The 27,938-nt window shown below is 31.5% G+C and overlaps 1 protein-coding gene across 1 annotated transcript in view; it reads left to right on the forward strand.

The window, feature by feature from the left end:
- The first annotated feature begins 403 nt into the window (after window positions 1-403).
- Window positions 404-27,938, forward strand: part of Atf3 (Activating transcription factor 3) — a 50,249-nt gene continuing 22,714 nt past the window's right edge. The window contains exon 1 of the mRNA XM_085199024.1: window positions 404-860. The gene's annotated coding sequence lies outside the window, so the exon portion shown is untranslated. The remainder of the gene's footprint in view (window positions 861-27,938) is intronic.

Raw genomic sequence — 27,938 nt, forward strand, 5'->3', positions numbered from 1 at the left:
CTACTCACAACGTAGAGTCCGTAGAGCGGTCAGTAACAAATTCTTGAATGATAATTTTCATTATGAGATAATTTGAGAAACTCAAGGTCAATACAAATTTTCGATTTAGATTCCTGATAATATTTATTACTTTCCAGTACATTTGATAACTATCTAAATGATTTGATATCGGTTAGTTTTTATCAAAAAGTTTTAGTTAATCGCTAATTGAACTGTATGTAATCCACCAATGAAGTCTTGACCAATGGGATGTGAATATGTCGTTATCGTTCTCAATTCTGATTGGTCCGCGATGACGTGATATCTATTTTTGTAGAGAACGAGAATGCGCGCGCTGGGTCATATTGGTGTGTGTGAATGTGTACAGGGGGTGTGAGTGTGTGCGTATGTTGTAGAGGCGCGCTCTGTCTGTTTACCGCGCGGTACTGTAGCCGGCGAGCGCCTCGCACTAACGTTTGTATCGCGAAATCGAGTTTCCCGGCTCCTGCCGACTTGCTCTACCATTTCATGGTGTTTTTAAACAGTTCATGGTGCTTTTGTGCCGCGTGACAGCGGAACCCGCGGGGACTTTACACACCGTGCCTATTCTCGGGGCTCGTAAAAATTTTAGGTGTTTTCGGCGGATGCGATGAATAAATTTTGCAAATCGAGTCTGTGTGTCGAAAAGGTTCGTGAGAGCTATGTTTTGATCGAGCGTGTTGTGCCGGGCGGTGCGGATGCGCTACGGCTAGTATCTCTGCTAGCGACAGTGAAGCAACCCCGTCAGTCCTCGACCCTGAGGGTGTTGGGACTCGGAGACAGCGGAGCTGACAACAAGGATCTGATCCAGATGCTGCACGCCGTACCTGGCACGTGCTAAGGTAAACGTGACCTTGCGTCGGAAAACATGAGAAATTATCGCTTTTGTACTGCTTATCACGTATTCCCGTTTCCTTATTCAGCCGAGAGTTCGCTTGTTTCCGTTTCGAAATCGCCGTGAATTGGTATATATTTGTATGGAAGTGTATGATTTATGTTGCTTATAGTTTCATTAGCATACGTATAGAGCAATATGTAAAGTAAACATCGAAAAGATATTCGAGATTTATCCACTTGTGTGTCTCCTGCAGCTCAGAACTGATTGTATTTTTCCCCAATTTGATTCTTGATAAGATATGTTTAAAATATTATTTAATAAATTATTTACAAGTCATAAGTACTAAGCTATGAAATTAATAAGGAAAATTATTCGTATATTTTCTGGTAACTAAACCTATTTTATTATTATTATTTAATAATATATTATAATATATACTAATATAGCATAATTCTAAACACTATATACATTTAAATATTAAATACGTTATTAGCATAAATTTAATATAAATCAAAATTTATGCAGCCATTGTATGGTATAATTAAACGAAGCGTCTTGCTCTATTCTTTCGCAAACGTCAATAAACATAAATGTTTAAAATAGATGCTCACATAATGTTAACATTACACTATTCCTCTTTCATCAACATATATCTAGGTTACTTCATGAAAAATTTGTAAACCAAGTCAGCTTCACCCTGTATCCCGTGCATGTAAAGTAAGCAGAGGGAACCTAGTATTAAGAAGATACACCATTCTCCTCTTTTCGCCAAATTATAGAAGCATTGTGTGTTCAATGGCGGAATTCAACGCCTTGGCCTTGAATTTAAATGAATATTTTAATTCTTCGAATGGGAATCGAACCTACAGACAGTCGCGTTTGCTACACACACTTCTGCCAATGCACTATAACTGGCCTCTACCAAGTAAACTTTACAGTTTTCTATAAAATACGTCTCTATTTAATTTTCCTAAGTTCATTTTTAACTCAATTATATAAGAAGGAGATATCGTGTTTTTAGATGTGATTTTCTATCCATTATTCTCTAAACCAATTTTTAATTATTAACAAAATAGAAAAAAAAACAACATAGGCCGTCGTAGCGCAGTGGCAGGGACAAGTGTTCAGGTTCGGTTCGGGACAGGTTCGATTCCCGTGATTTTCTCGCTCTATTTCTTATAGAGTAGAAACACGGCAATAGCGTAAATTATTTTTATGAAAAACATATGTTAAACATTAATAATTTAGTATAGAATTACATAAGTAAAAAAGCTATTATTTCATATTTTTATTTCTACAATATTTTGTAAGTTTTAAAATATACAGCACAAAAAGAATCATTACATTAGATGATTTTGATAACGTACGAACTAAAAAAAGTCGCGATACCTATCAAGTTTTTTGCTCAATTTTAAATTTTATATCTTAAAAAGACGAATTGTAGCTCAGGCACTATTGTGAGACTTTTAACGCGACTGGTTGTGGGTTCGATCCCCTCTCGAAGGAATGAAATATTTAATATTTCCATTTCTTGCCTACAAAACTACTTTCAATGCCTACAAAATTCCGCGAAAAAAAGGGATAAGAAGTGTCCTAATATTAGGTTCCTCTGCCTATCCTGCTACAAGCGGGATAGAGAATGAAGCTGAAAAGTAAATAAATAAAAAATTTGCACATTTTTACCGACCTCCGAAATACAATAAAAACAAAAAAATACCAGCTCCTTAATTGCATATGTCCGCTTAATTAATTACTTTGTGCATAATATGAAAATGTATGACTTTGTAATTTTACAGCGGGCGAAACCTTGAGCGTCTGTTTATGTTAAAAGCAAGGATGTTTTTAACGTCTATAAGATATTTTTATGTAATATCTAGAGGCCACTCGTGGTACAGTGCGTATGTGACTGTAAAAGCGACTGGTTGCGGATTCGATTTTCCCTCGGTGGATGAAATATTTAATATTTTTATTTATGCGAATAAATCTTTTTCTGGTGCAGAAGTAAAGCGTGGTGTTGAGTCCCGCCACTCAACACGCAATGTTTTAAAATAATACTACTGAAGTTCCTTTTGTCTATCTTGTTTCATATAAGATGAATATTTGTAAATGGTAATGTAGGCTATGGAGTTTTTTTATTTATATTTAGTCCACTTCACAAATTATTTTTAAGTATTACCAGTGAAGTAGCGATCTTAACTCGCGCCTGGGGTGTTTTACCCCTTTTTCAGCGCCCCCCAGTCATACCCATATCCCCCCCCTCCTTCACCCTCTGAGTATTACGTTTTAAAGATACAAAATAATTGTAGAAATTCCAGAATAATCCTCCAGCATAAATAGGTATATAATATTTTTTATCTACTTCATAATAATAATCAGCTGACGAAATTTTTTTATATACTTATGCATGAAAACATATTTTTCAATGATAAAAATCAACGTATAACATTATAGCCATCGATACTGGTTTGACAGATTAGATAGTCTTTAATCCGTAATAGAAGTTGTGTATAGCGTTGATATCAAATCTACGTAAGCAGGTTAAAGTACCACTTGTGATGACACTATTTTTGACCAAGTACCTCTTTACAGAGGTACAGAGGCCAGTCGTGAAGCAATGCCTGCTGCAAGCTCTTGACTGTAAAAGCGACAGGTTGTGGATTCTATTTTCATTCGAGGATATGGAATATTTAATATACCTATTTATTTTTTTGGTTTGGCAAGGTGCAGCGTTGAGTTAAGTGCCTAAATGGGATGTGTTTTAACACATATATTATTCCTACCATTATATTTTCCATGTATGGCATAGAGTGTGAAGTTAAAAAAAATAACTATTTTCTTTCTGTCTCTGCTTATTATTAAATGGTTCCTTTATTTCGTAGTCCCGTAGTCGAGTATATAATATAAATATGAAAATAGAAAACGTTAATTAAATATTGTCATCAATTCATATACCTGTATGTAAACAAATATAATAACTGTATCTATTTAAAGTATAAACTAGTTAATGTAAAGAATATCTTGTAATAAAAACAAAGGAAATTAATGCTAAACAAATCTAGTGGACACTTAATTGTAAGCAGGATTACTTTTTATAAAGCCACAGCGATCAGACCATGAGTCTATTGTATCGACGTACATACACACACACATATATATATATATATATATATAAATATATGTACGTCGATATATATATATATATATACAATTAAAAATAACAAATAAATAAATTAGCTTCACGCGTGTACCCCGAAATCCTAGTGTTAAGACCATTTTCTGTCTAATTCGTGAGGCAGGGGTGTTGAGTGGCGGAACTCAAAGACGCGGTTTGAAAGAAATGAAAATATAAATTTATAAATATATATTTTTTCCTCCATTTCCTCGAATTCCCAACCATTATCGTTTAAAGACACACTAGTGCCCCTGCACCACGACCAGCCTTATTAAATATAGAACATCCTGAATATTCATTATCAATTGTTATATACCACAAATACAAGTGGCTTAGTTGAAATTTGACACACTATCAATCATTTTAGTATTCAATAATCCTGTAATATCTTAAAACTCTAACTGTTTTCAATTTGATTTTTAAGTAATAAATTATTGGAATAATCTTAAGCACAAAGGCAAGAAATTTAGATCTTTATTATGCCTCATTTTAAATTAAATTAGATAATTTCCGGTGTATAATTGGTGCTAAGAATAATAGGCTTATGTAAAGGATAAAAGTTGTTTAGTAGAGGATACGTTAAAATTTGTGTAATTGTGGATTTCTGTGTACTTATTTAGGGACGTCACTTATATTCAATATCGGGCTAAAATTATATTAAAAAAGCCATCATATTTGTATTAATTATTTGAGATAAGAATCCATTAACTTTATTCTCAAATCTAATATTTCAACTTAGCAATCAGTCTCTGTAGCCACTGGACCAACGAGGCAAACAACAAATAAGTTACCCAAATTTGAAAAGTTTTAAAAAGTTTTAGAAAAGCATATTTTACCCAAATTTGTAGGATCGAAAACCAAACGTATTTTAGTATCAATACGACAGATGGCTAACAATTTAATCTCACATGATTAATTATAACGAATAAGCTTAAATAAATTTAAAATCCGATTACGAAATTGAGTGAAGAAACGAGCAGCTTATGAATGAGTCGCCGCCTTCGCAATAACATTTGCTTTTTATAACTGTCCACGAGCTCGTCGAAATGATTGTTTTAACAGGGCTTCGTTTATAAAATGTAGTAATATAATTTAACATGGTTTAGATTAATTATACTTAACGTCTACTTCACATTAGGTTCCCTCTGCCTTCCCTGCTATATGCGGGATACTTATTTAATTATGCTTTAATTTTCTTTTAACACAATCTCTACCATAATGTAGTTAAGTACTTATAGCACAAAATCTGTTGTTTTTCGATATCTTTGTTCCTCATCTATGGCGATTGGTACAGAATTAAATGACACATTTTAGAGGTTCTTTCAAAATTTGTCAATTTTCTTGTACTGATTGATGAAATCCATTGCTGTATTTATCCACCCATCCAAATTTCATATGTTTTTTGTATCTTATTGCAAGTATTAACCTAAAATGTATGTATGACAATGAAAAATAACAAGAAAGGATTAGGGAAGTTTCATTTTACGTTGAAGTTTTAAACAATAAATAATTTGAATATGAGTAAACACACGACTTACATTGACCTATTTTATTTAATGAATTCTGTTATATAATGCCTACTTTATAAAATATGTTACTTAGAAAAAAAAACAGCTTCACGCTGTATCCCGCACATAGCATGTAGGCAGAGGGAACCTAGTTGTTAAAACATTCCGTTCCTCACTTTCTGTCGAATTCTGGACGCATTACGTGATGAGTGGCAGAACTCAACGCCGCGCTTTGCCTCTACACCAGAGCGAAGAAATGGAAATATAAACGTAAATAAATATTTCACTTCCTCGAGTGGGGATCGAACTCACAACCGTCGCGTTACAGTCACACCCTTGTGCCGCTGCGCTACGACGACCTCCCAACTTAGAATATATTTTAACTTATTTCAAAGTAACAATACAAGTGTTTTGTTAAGACTAAACTCAAGTGAGAATGCGCGTATTCACGATAAGATGTAACGCACACAAGCAAAATGACCTCCACACATATGAATGGATGTTAATTAGTATGTGTTTGTTTATAGCACACCCACACACGCTCACACACACATCCGTAAACACCGTGCATAATGAGCCTTCACATTTAAACTGTTACTGATTAGAAAACCGAATTCAATGTGGACGTTGAAAAATATCACGTCGTACGCTTGAAATTAGGCACAGAGGTTAATAATAATTAATATTTTAAATTATTAAATATATCAGCTTCACGCTGCATCCCGCACACAGCAGGATAGGCAAAGGGAACGTATTGCTAAGATATTCCGTTCCCCACTTTCTTTGCTTCGACACCAGAGCGAAGAAATGGAAATATAAACGTAAATTATATTTAACTTATTAAAAACCTAAAGTAAAAATATCTCTCTCATATGTGACAACATAGTTACAGCAACTCTATACATTGTTTTCGTTTTTACACCTTGGAATACTCAACTTCTACACGAGCATTTAGTAAAGTGTTATCGTAATACGTTCAAAGTTATATTATTTTTTTAACGAAACAACACGTTAATCACTTCCTACAGCTCAAAAGGGCGGAAGTCATGCATTTACAGAAATAATAAATTAACACTGTTGTTCTATACAAATCGTTGGCTTAGATGTCCTTGGTATGAGGTCGATTTAAAAAATTTTGGGAGGGCCTTTGTTACGACACGAATCGACATATGAATCCAAATTTGTTTGTTTACTTTAGTGTATATTCGATAATTCTCGAGAACCTCTTGAACAATTCGAGTGGGATACGAACGAGTATAAATTAAAATGCCGATTGCTTAATCTATCATTATGGTGTTTATTTATGACGTTTCTAAATATTTTTGATAGAAATAACTTGAATCGGAAACATTTAAGCTTGACGTTTGATAAATTAGACATTAATTTGATAAATAATTCATCAATTTATATTCAATTTTAGTAATAAAATACTTTTAAATTAGTATTTGAAGTTTATTTTTAATTTTTCATGCAAATCTCTATGTTTAAATTTGAGTACAAAGCTGAGGAAACGTCCGTCTCGTTTGGCGCTAGTTTCTAATGAGAAAATATGAGTTATAGCGCTGTTAAGTAAATATTCTTGGATACATAAGAATACTTAAAATATTTATAAAATTATATAATATACAAGTTAAAAGATGAGGACAATAGAAATTAAAATGTTATAATGAATTATTGTTATAAATGCAATTTCTGATTCAGCTGTAATTGAAATATCTTCATTCATGAGGAAACATATTTAGTGAATCTTGGTTACGAGAGTGGGTCACTATCGAGTCACGTCCTCGTCGTTGGCAATTGAAGTTATTTTAGGATCAGTCCAATTAGTTGGTAACAACTTAATAAAAAACTAAATACAAAGGTTCCCTATTCTTAAAGAATATATGGCAGCCATAGTTAAAAAAATAAATTTGTAAATTTTGAGAAACAAGTTTAAATTACAAAATTGCAAATAAATAGATATAAGACCTACTTTTATCTGAAATAGAAGCACAAAATAATAAAATAATGAATGATATACCATCATTGAAACTTTATATCTTGGGTAAATATAATAAACATCAAACGTCACACTAATTCATTTGTGTTTCACTAAATGGTAAACTGCCAAAAATTAATAGAACGATAGTGTTAATAATGCCGGTTGAAGGTCCTTTACGAGTTACAGGCAATTTGCACAACAATTCCAGAATATTCTTGTTTATGGCCGCTTAACTACAATTGTAAAAGATTTTTCAGCTTTGTTATTTTGCAACCGTTGCTCAGGTTACATAATAAACGTAACCTGCATATGAATATTCAATTTTTAATGAAAGAACACAAGTAAGGACGCATAGATTAATTGGTTAGAGCATTTGGACCAAGTCCAAGCAGCGTGGGTTCAAATCCTGCTATGAGAACGTCCAACTTTCCAGCAGTTTCAAGTTTATGTTTTTTTGAAGAACTGCTTATTGTAAAATTGTAATATTTAATATAAATTAATTATCTTAATATATTGTATGTATAGTGACTACAATTGGCTACGGTTAATATTCAAGAAAAATCAACAATGATAAATCTTATTACTTGTGATTCATCTACAGTCCGCCGCGTGAATTGAATATTTAGTTATTATAACCTACATCCTGGTAGGAAATGAAATAATCTATTTCTTATATTTCAAACATATGTACATACTACAAGTGTTCATATTATTAAAGTTTTTATTTTTTTTCGCTTCATCTTCTTAATAGATTCGTGAGTAATTTGGTTGTATCTAGTAATCTGGACAATTAAGCCATTAATAGCTATGATAGTTAATAAAATGAGGACAATCCTAATATTGAAGCTGTAGTGGCGCAGTGGCACAAGGGTGTGACTGTAACGCGACGGTTATGGGTTCGATCCCCACTCGAGGGAATTAATTATTGTTTATTCATATTGTAATTATTTTCTCTATCACCAAGGCATAAGCTAAGTGTTGACTTCCGCTACTCAACACGCAATGTGTTGAAAAATACGGCGGAAAGTCTTAACTTTATGTTCCCTTTGCCTACCGTGCCGTATGCGGGATACAGCGTGAAGCTGATTAGATTTTCTTTATTTCCTAATATTTATTTCATAACTGTAAAATATATTGTCGTAATAATTATATTTTAAAGTAGGTAATTTTGTTAGAGGCGTTCGCTTGTTTTTGTCGAGAACGCATATATATTGCGTTTATCGTAATCTTTATAAGCATAGATTATTTTTATCTCGGAAAATTTGCACTTGCGAATGGACGTCGCGTCTTTGCCTGACCCGAGGCCCTCAAATATTGGTTCTCCACAAACAATCTTATCCAACAACGTTTACTCTTCTTTATATGGATAGCCAGCTGTTTTTATGTAGGACGCAGGAAATTAGACAAGAGAATTCATCTTGGTTCATCATTTTCTTTTTTTTTAGGTTCACAGCAAGGTAGGCAGAGGGAACCTAGTATTAAAACATTCCTTTTCCTATTTTCCGCCAAAATCTGGATTTGCGTGATGAGTGGCGAAACTAAATGCCTCAGTTTGCCTTGCCACCAGACCAAAAAAAGAAAAATTTAAATAAATATTTAATTTCCTCGAGTAGGGATCGAACCCATAACCTGTCGCGTATATGGGTACAAGCTTGTATTCCTGCACCGCGACTGACCTCCTCTACATTTCCATTGCAATTAATTTCATTTCATTTATTGTGCATTAGTTATCATTAAGAAACTGGTATTTATTTACAATGGACATGTCTAATCGTGTTGTAGTTTGTAGGTAATGAAGCGTTGAACAATAATGCAAGTTAATTGCAAATTGTAAATGTGTAAAAATGTATTATAAATATCCATATTATTCTAGTCTAAAATAAACAATATGTGACAATTTAATAGGAACGTTGAGGCCTGACGTGCTGCAGGGGCCCAAGGGTGTGACTATAAACGTGACAGGTTGTGAATTCGATTCTCACTCGAGGAAATGATTTTTTAATAATTTTATTTCTTAGTTCTGGTGCCGTAATGCCTCCAGATTTCGACGGAAAATTAGGAACGGAGTGTTTTAACATTAGGTTCCCTCTGCCTACAATATTGCATGCGATGTACAATGTGAACCTAAAAAAGAAATAGGTACGTAAAAATGAGTATATAAAGTCGTAGTAGCGTGTATTACTTTAGATAACGTTAGATTATGCTACTCTATGTTCTATATTTTTGTTTAAATTTGCAATGTTTGAAAGTATAAAAGTATCTACTTAGTTTTGTTTGCAAAACTGTAATCAATGATAAGAATTTTAAGATATATTCCAATAATGTTCAGATAAATATTAAAATTTATAGTTTTATTAGCCTGCAAAAAAGGGAACCTAGTGTTAAGACTGCCATTCCCCACTTCCCCCAAATTTTTAAGGCATTGCGTGTTGAGTGGCGGAACTCTGCCTCGATATTAAAAATAACATATGAAATATTTCACTAAAGTAAAAATCGAACCCACTAACCGCCATTTATTCATACTTTTAAGATGTCATTTAAATATTATAATCGAGTAGCTGGTGACCCAATAAAGTCTCTAACCAGGTTACAGGTCGCGCCTGGAATGCTCTATTGACGCCTCCATTGTGCCATTAGCCTTGCCAGCTATTTAGGTGGTTTTGTCTCGTCTGTTTGTTCGTTAGTTAGACTTAGTCTATTTATGGTATTGTTTATGTCTAGAGTTTGTATTTTTAGATGAGTATTTAGATTGTTTTTATGTTAGTTTAAGTAAAGTTAAGGAATACCTATTAAATTATAATATTACAGATTTCGATGTTGTTACTTAGTATTTTAGTTTTACACAACTAGGTATATAAAATAACTCGAATAATAATTTATATCTTCTATATCTATATCTATATCTAAAGAGTTCTAGTTATATATATACGGTTTATAATAGCACCACGCAAAGCGAGTGGAAAAATAAAAGTTAAAAATCAAAATTAATTTAAATCAGCTTCACGCTGTATCCCGCACACAGCAGGGTAGGCAGAGGGAACCTAGTGTAATTTTAAATAAAATTGTAGTTTAATAAATCGGAAAAATTAAGTATATTTAAAGTAATTAATTACTATATTTCATAAATTATTAATAAATATTAAAATTTAATCAACAATTACAAAGTTATTATAAATAGATATAATTTTAAAATAACATAGAAGTATTAAACTTAAAAAAAAAAGGTTTAATATAAAGTAAAAATGTTTTAGTAACTAGGTACACGATAAAAGTCAATTATCATTGTTAACTTGCACACATTAAGGTTTATGTAAAAACGTACAGATAGAGATCTTAATTATGCGGAGAGCTATGTGATGCTATCATACATTTATTATAAATTCTACAATATTTTTGCTAACTATATATAAAATTTATATTTTATTTTTAAGGCCAGTTTGCTTAGGTACAAGCGTGTGACTTTAAACGAACAGCTTCTGAGTTCGATTCCTTCTCGAAGAAATATAATATTTAAATAATACGAAATAAAATGTCATAACTCTAGGTTCCCTCTGCCTACTTTGCTTTTGATAGAGGTTTCTCGATATTCTCTATCCCTATATATAATGTTATAAGCTAGTTTGTTAAACAAACCAGATAATAACCAGAAACTGCTAGCATTGCATAGACGGCCATCTTCCAAATCTACATTAAAAGTGATAATTCAATTATTTTTTGCAATTGCATTAGTCATTTAGAAATGTGAGCGACCCCGGAGCCCAATTTGGGAGACGCTAAGTCAGCTAACTAACTTCAAGGCCTAAAATCTGTGAATTGGTGCAGTAGGAAGGCCTGTGTGGACTGTAGATAGCACAGTCTGTGATAAAACTGCCTCGACCTACCAGATCGTTAATTCTGTAATTATCTCGCCATTCCACATCAAAAGCGCCGACGCGCCGACGTTTGGAGCGTAGCCTTTAGAGTACCGGCTCTATATTTACTGGCAAGGCATAAGTTATTAAAAAATATTTTAATACTAAATAAAATTTTTTTTATATATTTTTTTAATTGTTTACGTTTATTTTATTACTTGCTGAGGACAGTCGTGACGTACCGACACAAGTGTATGGTTAACTCCATTGGTTGTGGGTTCGATTTCCAGTCGAGGAAAAAAAATGTCTACTATTTTCATTTCTACGCTCTCGAGTTTGGTGAAAAATGTGGAACGGAGTGCCTTAACATTAGGTTTTTCTACGTACTCTACCGTGTGCGATACATAGGACGCTTAAAATATTTTTAAATTATTTACCTTTACTATATCATTATAATATAGTAGTAAATTGCAATTATTTTACTTGGATTGTAAAGAACGCTGTTAATATCAAGCAAATTGTATGTTTCTATTACGATATCAATTTTAAAATAGATACCTACATCGTATAAGGAATTGTAGGCAATTAAGTATATTTATATAGGTAATATGTGATGAGCATTTATAAATACTAGTTTTAACATTTCATTAAACTTTACATCATGGATATTGTAATTTATGGTAGAATGAAAAATAAAATACTATAAAATAATTAATGGATGCATTTAGCAAGGTCGTCTTGCTTTTGTTCTTTTATTGGCATTTAAATAAAAATTTATTATTTATTTTAAGATTTGACTCAATTATAGGATAAGGAGATTTATCCCTAGGCTCCTTCTGCTGGAAAAAAGTGCAATCACGAAAGTACCTTCATACAAACGAGTATTTTCTTACGAGTATATTTCAAAATATATTTAAATTAATTTCTTTCTCACATATCTAAAAATTCTATAAAAAATTATAACATCACCCTAGATCTTAATTAACATAAAATGATAATGATAAGGACAGTGCATTAACATTGTTAATTGTTCTAAACTTGCAAATAGACACACATTAACCTGATAAGGAGTTGGAGCCAGAGGTCGGGTCTGGACGCGACTCAATAATAATTTGTCGGTAGTTCTGCAGGACGATAAGAAATGCCAGCGGGCTGTTTGAAGATGTCTGTAAGCACTCTTAGTGTATAATGTAGTAATATTCCAACTAAGTTTCTTAGTATATGCAACTACTTTAAAATATAATGTCCTCTTTCATTATTTATTTTCGTAGCTAACTTACGGTGTAAAATTTCGAAACTAATGGGAATGTAGATGATTTTTCCTCCTTGTTTCGGGGTGGACGTCTCGCCAAAAGGTTAACTTAGATTCTAAAAAGTAATCAGTACTAGGCTTAAAAAAATATATTTAACGTTCGTGGAATAGTTAATGACTACAAAAAGGAAGTTTCCATTAAAAGCAATATTAAAAAAAAGAAACAAAAGAAATCACGCCTATTAGAAATCTAAAAGTAGAACTGTCAAAATTTATGTGAAGTCGTTATTTTCTTATTTATGTTAGAGTGAATGTTGTTTAAAAATATATTACTCAAATGTAGGTATATTAAAAAATGAGGAGAAAAAAGTCATTTAAAAAATAAAATTGCTCATAAATTACAAATGTTATACATAAAAAGATAGTTATAGCCCAGGCTTGCAGGTGTGGCAATCGCACGTAAGAAATAAAAATTGTTATCATAATTTATATCACAATTACATTTTAAGTAATCAGTCGCTTGGTTAATTTAGAAGTAAAAGCATAATAAAATTTTATATTATATATTTTTATTATAGATACTTGCTGTAACCTCGCACATAGCAGGGTATGCAGAGGGAACCTGTTAAACACTTCCGTTGTCCGCTTTTCGCTGAATTCTGGAGGAATTGTGTGTTGAGTGGCGAAACTCAACGCCGCGCTTTGCCTCGACATCAGAGCGAATTATTTAAAATTTTAAATATTTAATTTCTTCGAGTGGGTATCGAACCCACAAACTGTCGTATTTATAGCCACATGCTTGTGACGTGCCCCTGCGTCGACGACAAGCCTTTGTAAAATAAATAAATACATGAAATAAATTTCTAGCAGGATTAATATGGCAATGTGTACAATAATAAAAACAAAAAAATGGCTAACAAATACAGAAACATAGGACCACCCACAAAAACTGTAGCTAAAGCTCAAAAATAAATAATTTAAAGTTTTTCTAATAAATTCAAAATTAAATTATAAACATATAAAGAAGATTACGGCTGTGGGCACCATAAAATGTAAATGTATACCTAAGTATATGTTAATTTTATACATTAATTAAATATCAAGGTTATTTATGCGGTGTTAGTTTTACGATGTTTTGAAGGCTCGGTAGTTAAATGAAATTATAGATTTTCAAATTTTTCCAATTTTATAGAACTGATCTTGTATCTATTAATCAAGCTTTTTCTTTATAATAATACCAAAATATTATAATAATTTTTATTCAATTACAAAAAATCTAAATTCAATTATCAAAATTGTAAATTTTATTGATATAAAATTTTGAAAGCAAAAAAATTTGGAATGTTTCCAAGAGGTGCGAGTTCAATTTATGTCACATACAATACCCCTTTAAAAGTGATTCTCTAAGGAGTTAAATCTTTTTTATATTAGAAATTAAAATCAATTTAACCATATCCATTTTATTGTTACGAAAAATCCCGTGACGTCTTTGCCTAATACTTAATTTCTCTAATTAATAATTATTCTGATTTTTAAATGATTCATTGCTAAATAAAACTTCATATCAGCGAAGGTTAAATAAAGATGATACTTAGTTTAAAATTTTGTTATCTTTTTCATACTAGAGCATGTTTAATGTGCCAAATAATATACAAGGCAAACTATTATTGGACAGAAAAGATAATTAATTAAAAAAAATGCTTCACGCTGTATCCCGCATATAGCAGAGTAGCCAGAGGAAACCTAGTGCTAAGACACTCTGTTCTCTATTTTCTGCGGATTTTTTACAGGGATTTTTACCTTATTTTATATTTTAATAAATTCATTCCCCCGAGTAGGGATCGAACTCACAACCGTCGCGTTACAGTCACACCCTTGTGCCGCTGTGCCATGACAGCTTCATATAATTAATTAGGTAGTTAATAATAACCTTAGTTTGATATTTTGACATCTGTGTGTACGCCTAATTTATTTCGATTTTCTCCAGGGAAGTAATTTTCTGCCTCGGTAATGAAATGGGTGCACGCTATTTAATATACTACTTTAGATCTGTCTGGATATAATATATTATAAACTATTATAATATTTGGTAGCTTCAGTTTTTAAAAGCCAAAACTTTACTTACTTCTCTTAAAAATAATTTTAATATGATAAAAATGAGTTCAATTGAAAAACATTATTTTATGTCAACGATGATAACCTTTCACCTTTTCATTTATCGAAATGTTTAGAGATAATAATTAAATATTTAATGATATCATAGAAAAAAATATACCTAAAAAAAATATCTAAGTGAGTTTATTTTAATATCGTATATTAAAATACTCTTTACATTTATATCAACCTTGACTGATTGTTTATCAGTGCAAGTGTACCCAGTTCGTTCTCAGCCTTGCCGCCCACTGCTGGACATAGACCTCCACGTCGATGGAGTCCAATCTCTTATTGAAAATTTATTATAATAATTTAAAATAAATGAAGATTGCAAAAAAATGTAATAAACCCAAAATTAAGGTGGTTTTATTTATAATATCTATAGCTTTACTAAGCATAGGATACTATATACGAATAGAATTACGAATAGAATTTTAAACAACCGTAGTAACGCATTCGTATAATTTTACTTATGCTCTTCAAATTAAGATGTATATCAGCTTCACGCTGTATCCCGCACACAGCAGGGCATGCAGACGTTTCACGTCCTCGAGTGGGGATCGAACCCGCAACCGTCGTGTTACAGTCACACCCTTCTGCCGCTGCGCCACAACGTCCTCAAGACGTATAGAGATGGATAAGCTGTAAGTTTCCATCAGACATCGATTTTTAATCATTATATTTGTGACATGATGAAGTTGATAATAGAAAAAAATATTGCGAGACGTACACTGTGGTATAAAACCGAAATAAACAGGCCTTGAGCTATTATTTAATTTTAATGTGTATTGGGTGTTAACATTTTACACACATGTGCGGATGACGCTGACGTGCACTAAATAAATATTCAAAAAATATTGCTTTTACAATTAAAATTGCCTTTAAAATTAAATATTACATCAGTGTTTAGTTAGAGTGGAAAATTATGTCTTAAATCTAATATGAAGTTAGAAAAGTGCGCTCACTTGTATTATTTATTATGCTTTTCTTACTGCTATATCCTTTGGTATATTTCAACTTTTTATGTTTATATTGTTAAGATAATATGTTAAAATTAATAACTAAATATTATAACGCTCTTTCTTTTTTCCCACCAGACCCCTGTATTGCTTAACATAGAGAAACTAAACTATAATTGAAAATGATTTAATGATTTAAATTAGATTTCGTCATTGGCTTTCAAAATTAACAAATAAAAATAGATTATATTAAAAATACAAAATTAAGACAAATAAACTAAATGGAACCTTTAGACATCTGGTTAACAGTCAAAGAAAAGAAGATGTACAGATATTATCTAACAAAATTTGGCTTCAGGCCAGGTTGATCGAGGCAAAATGTTTTATGAAAAAATATTCATCCACCCACACGTGTCATATAATACTGCATTGATCATTTATCAAAATTGAATAATGTGAAGCCGTCATGGCGCAGCGGCACAAGGGTGTGACTGTAACACGACGGTTGTGGGTTCGATCCCCACTCGAGGAAGTGAAATATTTGTTTACGTTTATATTTACATTTCTTCGCTCTGGTGTCGAGGCAAAGCTTGGCGTTGAGTTCTGCTACTCAACACGCGATGCCTCCAGAATTCGACAGAAAGTGGGGAACGAAAGTCTTAACACTAGGTTCTTTCTGCCTACCCTGCTGTGTGCGTGAAGCTGAATAATGTGAATCAATTTTTTTACGATGTTGGCAAATGAAAATATGATTTCAACTTCGTACGACTTCCTTTTGCTATTTCCTTAGGATTAATTTGTTTCATTAACATGTATATTTTTCTTATTTTTTTTTGCAATGCAAGATTTAAAATACCACAATAATGTACAAATATATAGTTGGTATTCTTTAATTTTGATATAATAATAATTATAAGCAGACTATTTGATATAATAATTAATTGTATTTAATATTTTTATTTCCTTGCAATTGTAACGTGCTTTAGCTCGGCGTTGAGTTTAGCCACTCTACATGCAATGCAAGAATTGAGTGGAAAATGAGATATTTTTTTAACATTAGGTTCCCAGGTTCCTTCTGCTGCTATACGCGGGGGCAGCGTGAAGCTAATAAAAAACTAATAAAAAGCAGAGGAAGCGGTAAAGTGATCGACAGGTAGTTCCGCACAATTTTCACGTTGGCTTCCTTCCAAGACTAAGGTGTTGAACAACGAACAGTAAATTTATACATAATTTTACATAAAACAAAGCAATTGTGAAACTTGCGTATTTTAAAATTATTTATTATATTTATACAAAAGAATTATAGAAAATATATCTATCTTAGAAATATTATTTTTTTAATATTGTTTGTTTGTAATATAGTTTTTTTTCGCTTCACGCGATATCCCTTGTAGTAGGCAGAGGGAACCTAGTGTTGAGACTCTCCGTTTCCCATTAGTTTTTATATAGTTTAATTCTACTATACTGATTATATTGATTAATCAACTTCATTATGGCCATCGAGACTGGTATCATCCTGCCTAGCCCTTTATTTACACTCGATTCATTACCAATTGGATGTAAATTGTAATATATCATGTCACAGAGAAGCAGAATGACTCGTTTTCAGTATTTAAGTAGAGAAAAATATTCTTCTTGTAATATCTTGAAAATGAATCCTAAATGTAAGGTAATATACAAAAATTCTAATAATATGCCTTACACTTATTTATGTAAAATGTATTAGCATGAACATAATAATGGAAATATTTTAAATTATGATTCTCTTGAAATCATAAAAGTACATATATATTTCTGAGTTTTTAACTTAATAATATTTATGCGAACTTTCAACATTTGCATTTGCCGTGAGTGTTTAATGCGAAGAAAAACTTGCACGTGTCTTTTCTCAGTATTTTAATTCACCGGAAACACGAGAGGTACCTATAATCATTTACGGCGTTATAACACGGAATTCACACACTTTGATATTAAAAAGAAGTAACAAATATGCTAATAAAATCTTTATCGAATGTTCTATTATAGTAACAAATCATTTTTTAACCGACTTCTGTAAGAAAAGGAGGTTATCAATTCGACTGTATTTTTTTTTTCATAATAAGTGGTCATTCAATTGGTCAATGTATGAATTTTATTTAAATAAAATTATTTTTAACCGACTTCTGTAAGAAAAGGAGGTTATCAATTCGACTGTATTTTTTTTTTAATTTTTGTTACCTCATAACTTTTGACTGGGTGAACCGATTTTGAAAATTTTTTATACTGTACAATGTGTATTCGGCGAGGTGTAAGCTGAGCATTGCATTAGTGTAGGTGATCACCAAAAGTAGAGCTAGAAAACTTTCTGAAATAAAATGCATTATTAACCACCATTAAAAAAAACCATATATCGATTTAATTCTTCTACATAGAACTCGCATGCTCATCATTTTCATTTTCGTCTGTTGTGTTAATTGTGTAAATAATGATTTGGTCCGTTATATCTTTAAAAAATCGTAGTCACATCACTATTCTTATGCCTTAAAAGAACAACTACGATTTTATTTTCTTCTTTTATTGCTTTCTTACATATTTGTTTCAATTCCTTTACAATGACGGTGCTAACGTTTTTTTTACGTATAAATTAAATATTAATGTTTACGCACCTGACGTTGTTGCCAGTACAAGAGGTTATTACATCAATTAAGGAATGTTCAAATCATCGTCACACTTACATTATCTGTGTACGCTCACACAAATGCAAAGCTCAGCTTATGCCTTACTGACTGTAGAGTGACTATAAGAATATATAAACGAGCTTTATTATATTTTTTAGTACTTATCGTGTTTTTTTATATTGCATTTTTTCCAAACAAAAATCAGACAGGATACGTGTCTGTAGAGTTATTAATCAAAATATCTTATAAAAACCAATAGTTTGGGATTGTCAACAAATATAATTTAGGTGCCAACATTTGAATGGTTAATTAGTTCTAAAAGAATAGTGGAAATGTTATTTGATTTTCTCTCGTATATGAAAAATAAACGCGGGCGGTCTGCCAGTCGGAATTGGGTCGATCTGCCGGTCGTGTAATTTTTGCATTTTATATTTTAATAAAAATAGATATAGGTACAATTTATAATACGATTATTTATATAAAATACTATAGTAACCTATATAAATATTGCAATTAACGAGTTAAAGAACTCTATTTAGAAACCAATAAAAAAACTCTACTCCTTATTGACTTCAGAAGTCAAAGATAAAAAATTAAATATAAAATACAAATACCTTTTTCTTCATTCCAAAACCTTAGCAAATTCTTCTATTATTCCACTTGTATCTTAGTTAACGTGATTTATTTCGTTTCGAGAACTCCATTAGCAAGTAAATTGTTAGTTTGGAAATACAGTAGGAAGGTTGTAGGCTCTTGGGCGAAGTGCCAGACACGAAAAATAGTAATAATTATAAAATAATGTTATTATAAGATTTAAATATAAAATCTTATTTTAAATAGTCAAATTAAAATGATTCGTATAGGTATTATTTTATTCTAACGGGTATATGTTACACGCTAAGCCGAAGAATTAAGATATAAAGGAAAATGTGAAGTTTTAAAACGTAATTTTACAACATGTTGTGTTATTGTGAGGGCGGTGACCAGATCCAACTCTAGGATGAGCAAAGCTTGAGCCCAGGCGTCCCCCTAGAAAACATCTCTAGAAACACTCATGACTATTTACAATTCTCACCAATTCATATGAAAAAGTAAAAGCCTTTACATTATTTTAACCGCCATGTTTTTTTTCTTTATCAACCATAAAATATGTCCCACAATAAATGAATATACTGCATTGTTCTACTTAATAAGCGTCAAAAATGAAACAAAACGTGTACTGTACTGCAAGGACTTACATAATACGTGTTTTCACGACCCAGAATAAATGAGTGTTGTATCGTCGGGCGAATCGAGAGAGGGGAATGCCCCCACAGTTAATATTTTTTGTTGTTACCTCATGCTTAATCGTAGAGCTAAATATCTGTTTATTTTGACCATTTCTTTGTCAAATCGATTTTTCATTATAGATGAAATAATTAAATTATTATAATCAATTTTATATATTTTTGCCATCGCTTCTTAACAGTTGGTTATTTCTTAACCTTTAACTATGGACGTGAATTTTTTATAACACACATATGGACGTCGGGTCTGTCAGACCAGTGTATTTATTGGTCATATTCCGTCTGTTTTTTAAAGGAAGAAGACAATTTTATGTTTTAGTTTACATGAATAGCTTTAAATCAAACAAAATCAATATAAATAAAATCGCTTTTTATAAAACTTTACGCATCACAACGATTTAAGTAACTTAAGGTCACAATTTCAGTCTTTGGCCACATGGGATGACTCTTAAGAAAATAATACTATAAAAAAAAGACAGATAATAAAATAAATATTTTTTTAACAAAATATAAAGTCTAACAATTAAAAAAAAATAAAGAAATTACATCTTATGGTATAAAATAAAAATTTTGACAACACCTCAAGATAAGGTATTATTGAACATCGATACACAATGGCTTACAACATTGTAGGCAAACAGGACGATTGCAGTCAACATAAGTATGTGTTGTCTTTCTATATATCTTTTGGGGGCAAAGTGTACATGTTTTTCAAGGACCCAAAACATTTTTTTTAGCTTCATGTTCAATAAATGATAGATCAGATCGCGAAACGCGAGTCAAAGTCATTCTCAATTCTTAGAGTAGTTTAGTATACGAAACGCGTCTTTCTATTTGATAAAGTGCTATTTTTTTATAAAATGTCGTCGTCCAATCCTTTTGTTTGATGTTGATTATAAAGTACCGATATTTTTGTCCTTGACATGCTTGGTCGATCATTTCTTTTTCATTTTATCATAAAAACTAAAAAAATTGAATCTTTTCTAGGTAAATAATATGTATATTACTAAAATATATAACAAAAAATGCAAAATAATATATGATATATAACAATAAAAACATTTGAATACAAATAATACAATTAAAATATTAAAGTATATTTTGTAATATTATAAAAATATATGGTGTTTTGAAATCATTCATGTATGGGAAACATGGACGTCGGGTCTGACAGACCCAGGGCCCATTTAGAAAGTTAAATACTCACGTGTTTTGAACCCAGAGACGCAACCACTGCTATCTACATTCATTTTGTCATTAATACGAAAGGTACTGAGCGACTCAGTGGCGGAGGTCACCGAGAAGTGGCCGATTTGTAGAACTCGTAGAACTAGATGGGTCTGTGAGACCCGACGTCCATACTTAAAGGTTAAGTATAAAGAAACCTATTGAATATCTTGCTGTACTTTTATTAAATAATTGCTAATTTTTGATATTGTTTCTCGTTTTTATTTATACTTAATATAAATGTACTACTTACATAAATAATATATAATATTTATAAAAGAGAACTTTTGAATTTTCCTTTTAAAAACATTGTTAGCTATAAATATCCGAACGTCTACTAAGCAGATAAGTAAAGGCCTTTATACCAAACATAAATAAACCTCACAGCGGAAATCGAACCTACATCGTCTACATTTTGATGAGTGTACACATTTTTCAAATGTGTAACGCGAAACCAAGTGAAATGAATATAATATTCAATTACAATGTTGCCATGTTGACATTAGCGACGAACCCATAGTGTCAGCATCTAAACGCCGACTCAGATTTCATTGTAATTTAAATTATACAATTAATATTACAAATGACAGGTGTTAATGAATTTGTATGACGCGTTTGGTATTTCAATATTTTACAAGCTGGCATTCTTTACTTACATATATATAAATAATAAAATGTTACAATTAAATGAAAAAAATTGAGTATTGTTTATATTATTGGACATAAGCGTAAGACTACGTGAACACTACTGGTTGTGGATTCGATTCCCATTCGAGGTAATGAAATATATATTTTTTATTTTCTTCGATCTGGTAACGAGGCTTAGCGCAGTTTATTGGGAAGAGACATCAAATTCCTCCTGCCTGTCCTACAGGATCCAGGAGGTCCAAAAAATGTTTCGAGTTATTTTTTAGTTTATTACATGTATAATTTATCCTTCATATTGTAAAATAGTGAAAAATTGCTTTATTTGACTATGTATACAAGAAATCTAAGCTAAAGTTCAATTCTGATTAAAAAAAACATTTCTTTATTAAACGAACGAATACCACCCATTTGGTGATACACAAACACATGTAACGACGACGTAGTAACGACTCAAAAAACATAGAAATATAATTCTTTACACGTGATTGAAATAAATACAACTAAAATTATATAAAAGGGCTATTTAAATGCGTTTGCTTGTTTTAGACGATCAAAATTATTCCTTACGCGTGTTTTGTTATTTATTATATTCTATTCTCCTTTTGTCCACTCTATTGTGTCGAACATTGTTTTTCATTTGGCCTATTAAAGGGTTTTGTACTGGTGTTATGTTTTATCGTATTGTATCATATTGTACTAGTTGCAATGCATACTTCTATGATAAGATTAGATTTCATTCAATACATTTACATTCGATTGGAATATTTATTTTTTTATGTGGAGTTCACAGTACTTTTTACAAATATAATACTCATATAATATTTGGTGAGTACAGGGGTATGACTATACCGCGACGGTTGGGGGTTCGATCCCCACTCGAGGAAGTGAAATATTTATTTACGTTTATATTTCCATTTCTTCGCTCTGGTGTCGAGGCAAAGCGCGGCGTTCAGTTCTATCACTCAACACGCAATGCCTTCAGAATACGGCAGAAAGTGGGGAACGGAGTGACTTCACACTAGGTTCCCTCTGCCTACCCTGCTGTGTGCGGGATACAGCGTGAAGCTGATTTTTTTTTATAATATTTCGTTACGGTGAAATTTCTAGGACGTTTGTATAGTTTAATCTAGATATATTTTAGATTTTATCTTTAGAAAAATGACTCTAGTATAAATATCTGTGGGGTTAGATCTAGATATATAGCCTAAATAGCTCAAACTTAAGTAATTTAAATTGCATTACGCGATATTTTTAATTGCTTGGTGTACGAAACAAATCCCCTAACGTTGATAAATGAACTACTATATACAAATAATATAACTAAAATTTTGTACCTAATAATATAACTATAATTCTATATACCTATACCTACTTAAAAGGAAGTAAATAATACAAGTTATAATTTCATACTAAGAAATGTATTATCTAATTGTAGGTAACCTTAAAGTGTTATAGATAATAATATTTCTTAACAATAACAAAGTTTGATAAATTGCATTTATCTCACAATGAATTCATATATGAAATAAAATTTATTTTAAAGTTTTTGTATCCTGTTAATATATTACGATACGGTCATATGTAGGTCAAAACCTTAGCAGCTTCGAATGAATGAATGTAAGAGGCCTTGTCGGTGTTCTCCTTTTAGGGAAGTCTCCGTTGCCTTCTTAACTGTTTCCACGGCTTTCTCTTATCCTTTTATATGTTTTAAATATATATTTTTAATTTCTTTGTGTCCATTAAAAAGTTAAATCAATTTTTTTTATTTAAATATTGAAAGGAAACTATTTTAAAATATCATTTATCAAATACATAAAATTAATAGAGATAATTGACGAACGTGAGTTCTCATGACCTTACACTGTAATAAAATTAAAAAATATACAAATCGATTAAATAAATCAATTATCATTAAAGATATATTAAATTCATGTAAAAGAAAAAGGTGTAAATATTTTGACATTCTGATAACATGGCTTAGCCGCTTTTCCGAACGAAATTTACGTTTGATATAAAAATAACAGCTTTTGTTAGTTATTTTGATGCCGACAAAGTAGTGGCGTTCGAGGTCGTTCATTGCGGACAGATGTGATCAAAGTGGTAAAACTTTTTTTATTATATTTTTTCTTTATATTCAACAGAGAACAGTTGTCGCTAATGCTTTATTACTGTGGAAATATTTCTTAATGTCACCTATAGAATTTTTACTAGTCATTATTATAAAAATAAAATTGATAAGACGCGAATGTTTATAATTTTATTGTGTGTAATGAATTCTTAATATTCTGTAATTGTTATTTTGAATATTTAAATATTTAGGCTATAACCTCGATATTCTAACGTTTACCTAACATGAACTGTGGGTAAAACACTGAGTCAGTCATGAAAACTGCTGCTTAGCAGTCAGGAGGTATCTCAGTGAAATGCAACCGCCATTCTCAACCTGCCAATGAGACACCTTCGCGCACAAAGCCCCGCCCACATACGCGGTTAAGTTACATTATGTATTTTGTAGCCTAGAACTTGCGTAAGACCTAGATTGCCAATAAGCGAGGATAGACTGCCTTTTAAAATTTCAATTGGTAGAAAGTTGCAATACTTAAGCAATGATATAAATCAAATTTATCTATTTTTAAATCGATTCGCATTAATTCTCAATTAAATATATAATTCTAATTAGTATAAAAAAAACATTATTTTCTCGAGGTAACCCTCGCTGGCCTCACGATGCATCAAACATTAAGTAATAGAAACGGAAGTATTATAAGGTTCCTCTATCTACAAACTCATTAGTTACTGTCAAATTCACTAAATTACTTGTTTTTGTATGGAGACGATCGTGTTACGAGATGTAAAAATCTATTATTAAATTACATTAATCAAATACGCGAGGTGACTACGTGTTTACCTTCAAATTTAAGTAAAGATTTTAAAAATCTTAATAACGTTTATAAAGTTTTAAAAAGCTTCTAAACTGTAAGTTTAGCCTTCATCTCCTAAAACTTTTACATGATTATGAATATATTAATATCGATATTAATGTTATATTTATTACAATTATATTATAACTTTAACTTACTCAATACACAATGTCTCCAGAACTCGTTGGAAAAATGGGAACGGAGTGTTTTAACACTGCGTACTAGGCTCCATTCTGAGGTGCTGGGCTACGCAATGGTAACATTTTATAGAATTTAATAAGAATTTAGAAGTAAGTCTTTCGAAACTAGTTATTAAAATTTTTTGAAGCAATAAATATTAATATTATATACGTCCATTACGACCTAGATGGATGACCTATTAATAAAACTGCAGAATTCGTGGGCGCGCGTAATGGATTTCCATTAAGTGAATTTGTTCACGAGAACACATCCGATTCGCTATCGTGCTTCCTGAGTGCTGGTTTATATTATGTTGACTATATTTTTATTTCTGTAAAAAATATAATTTAGGTATTTTTATTATCAGATTCACGCTGTATCCCGCACACAGCGGGGTAGCTAAAGGGAATCTAAAGTTAGGATACTCCGTTCTCCTTTTTCCGCCGAATTCTGGAGACTTTGCGTGTTGAGTGGCAAAACTCAACGCCGCGCTCTACCTCAAATATTTATTTTGCCTAAATATTTAATATCCTCGAGTAAGGATCGAGTGGCCCCTGTACCACGCCTGGCCTCCCTGGCCTGGCCTTTAGTTATTTTTCTTTAACAATTATACTGTTTATCATATTCTCGCAAAGGTTTCTCAGTTAAGAGTGATTTAGATGCAAGATGAATCTTTTATTACAAGCTGTAATCGCTAAGTCGTTAACTTCAGAAGTGTTATTATTTAAGTTTTTATTATCCTATAAATGTATAATGCTAAAAGTTTATACAGAAATGTAGTGCTAGTTCTACTAAATAAAGACGATATCAAATGTCATCTTTACTTATGCCGTACAAAATTATAATATAAAATATATTATATTTTTTATATATATAAAACAATTGTGTCAGTTTGTTTAAAACCACAAAATTCTGGTAATTTCTTATATTGTTGTGCTACTTAGTTAATACACTATTTAATACTTATTTCTTAAGATTTTTCGTTTATGTTATTTCGTTCCAGTCATTAACTGTATGAATTTTTTTTCACATATTTATATACTGTAGAATATTTAATATCAACTTTACTATAGCCAACCATTAGATGGCGTCTCAATGGCCAGACTGACCCACACCAGCTCGGTTAATAGAAACTCTCTACATACTCCTAATATAAAACAAAGTTTAATATAAGGATTTGTAAGCCACTTCTCATGTAACCCTATCTGCTATTACCTGCTGCGTAGGCTTGAAGAGATCTTTTAAGGTGTTTACTTGTCGGACAACGTAATTTAGAAGTAGATTTGCTATGTACTGCTTGTTAGAGTCGACGTAGGCCGTTATGTACGACGATTCAAGTTTAGTTTATACTATGAATGAATTTATTTTAATAGAATTTATTAAGATATATAAAAAGGGAAGAAAAATTAAAATTTAATATATTATTAATTAAGATTTATGTTATCTTCATTGTTAATAGCGTGCCAATTTGATAAACTCTAATAGCATCGGCAAAAAACAATTATAAAAAGTTAGAGTCACGAAGGACACTGACCAATTAAAATAATGGTACATCTTTATGTTTTTTAATTAAGTTAGTTGGTCAGTTTAGAAGTAAAGAGTGGAGGATCTGTACACTACTACTATTAAGACACTCTGTTCTCTACTTTTATCTAATTTGAGAGGCATTTCCTGTCGATTTGCAAAGTTCAAATCCCCTTTTGTCTCACCAAGGTGATTAGAAAAGAAGAAAAAAAATTAGAAGATGATAATTATGATTATACTTTACATTATAATACTGTAATACCCTGTAATACACGAATATTGCCATTATAAATGGGGTTAAATAAATATTACTATTCATATAATGAACTAAGATTTTCACATACAAACATTATTTCAGCGCTGTGTAGCTCTCACCGAATGTTTTGCAAATGAAAACCATTTAGTTTTCATTCAAACTAAATATGGCAAACACGTGAGCCAGTATTTTATAATTCTATAGAAATCAGCTTCATCATCAACTAAGACACTCCGTTCCCCATTTTATTTTATTGTGGTGTTACTTCCCCATAATTAGGTGGAAATCTCCTAAAATGTGTTCTATTATATCCTCGGAACACGTAAAGAAACGTAATGGGGAGTAGGTTATGGTGTTTAGGGCGTACTCGGCACTAACGTGTAGAGGCTATAAAACCTCATACGATAGCTCGTAAAGACGCTTCAATCAGTATTGCAATTAACGACTGCGACGAGGTCGCACAGTACTTCTATTATACTCGTACTTCATGTAATCGATTATCATCAATTGTAGTTAGAAAATCTCTTTTAAATATAACTATTTTCAACAGATTTTTATCGGACACAATTAAGTTTTTACATCTTTGCACGCTATCACAAGAACATGAATATTTAATGGTTTTAGCATCACGCTGCATCCTGCACACAACAGGGTAGCTAGAGGGCATCTAGTGTTAGGACACTCTGTTCCTCATTTTCCGCTGAATTCTGAAGGCGGAATTGCGTGTTGAGTGGCGGAACTTAACGCTGCGCAATGCCTCGCGACACTAGAGCGAAGAAAGGAAAGTATAAATTTAAATAAATACTTAATTTCATCGAGTGGGGATCGAACCCACAACCAAGCCCTTGCGCCTGGCTGACTGGCCTGTTTTTTTAGTAATTTTTGATTATCTTTTAAATAAATCATAGATAAAAGTTATTTTGAATATTCACATGTTACCTATTTACATTTGTTATAAAAACAAGAATACTAAAATAATATTAAGGAAAATATACACTAAACAGTCTTATATCTAGTGAAGTGACCTTAACCGACTACCGACTGACAGATGTTCGTTTAATTAAACGTTTTGAATATTTTTTGTACTTAATAAAAGTACTAAAAATAACATTATTAATGAATATGTGGCAGTAGCAGTGGGACAGCGAACGATGGGTGTAGGTTCGATTCACATTTGTAATATGAATTATTTTCTTTTGTCAAGTATTAGCAACTTAACTTGAATTCGCGCGGAGAGCGCAACCCGGAGAGTGTCTCCAGAATCTCTCTGCTCACTCACTACTATATGATAAAGCGTGAGTTAAATATTATAATCTGTATATAACGTTTTATTTAACATTTAAGAAGATGTGTATGATTTTCTTGATTCGTTCATATTATTTACCCAACGTCTACCGGTAGTATGAAATTGAATTTTCAAGGTTTAACATTCAAATTAGCGGTTCGTTTAGATAAATATTTTCAATGTGTTTTGTACGTTGATAGACGTTTTGTAATATGACTTTA

Source organism: Heliconius melpomene, chromosome 16, assembly GCF_056956725.1.
Source record: "Heliconius melpomene rosina isolate 202511_hmr_F chromosome 16, ASM5695672v1, whole genome shotgun sequence".
NCBI classification, from domain to species: domain Eukaryota; kingdom Metazoa; phylum Arthropoda; class Insecta; order Lepidoptera; family Nymphalidae; genus Heliconius; species Heliconius melpomene.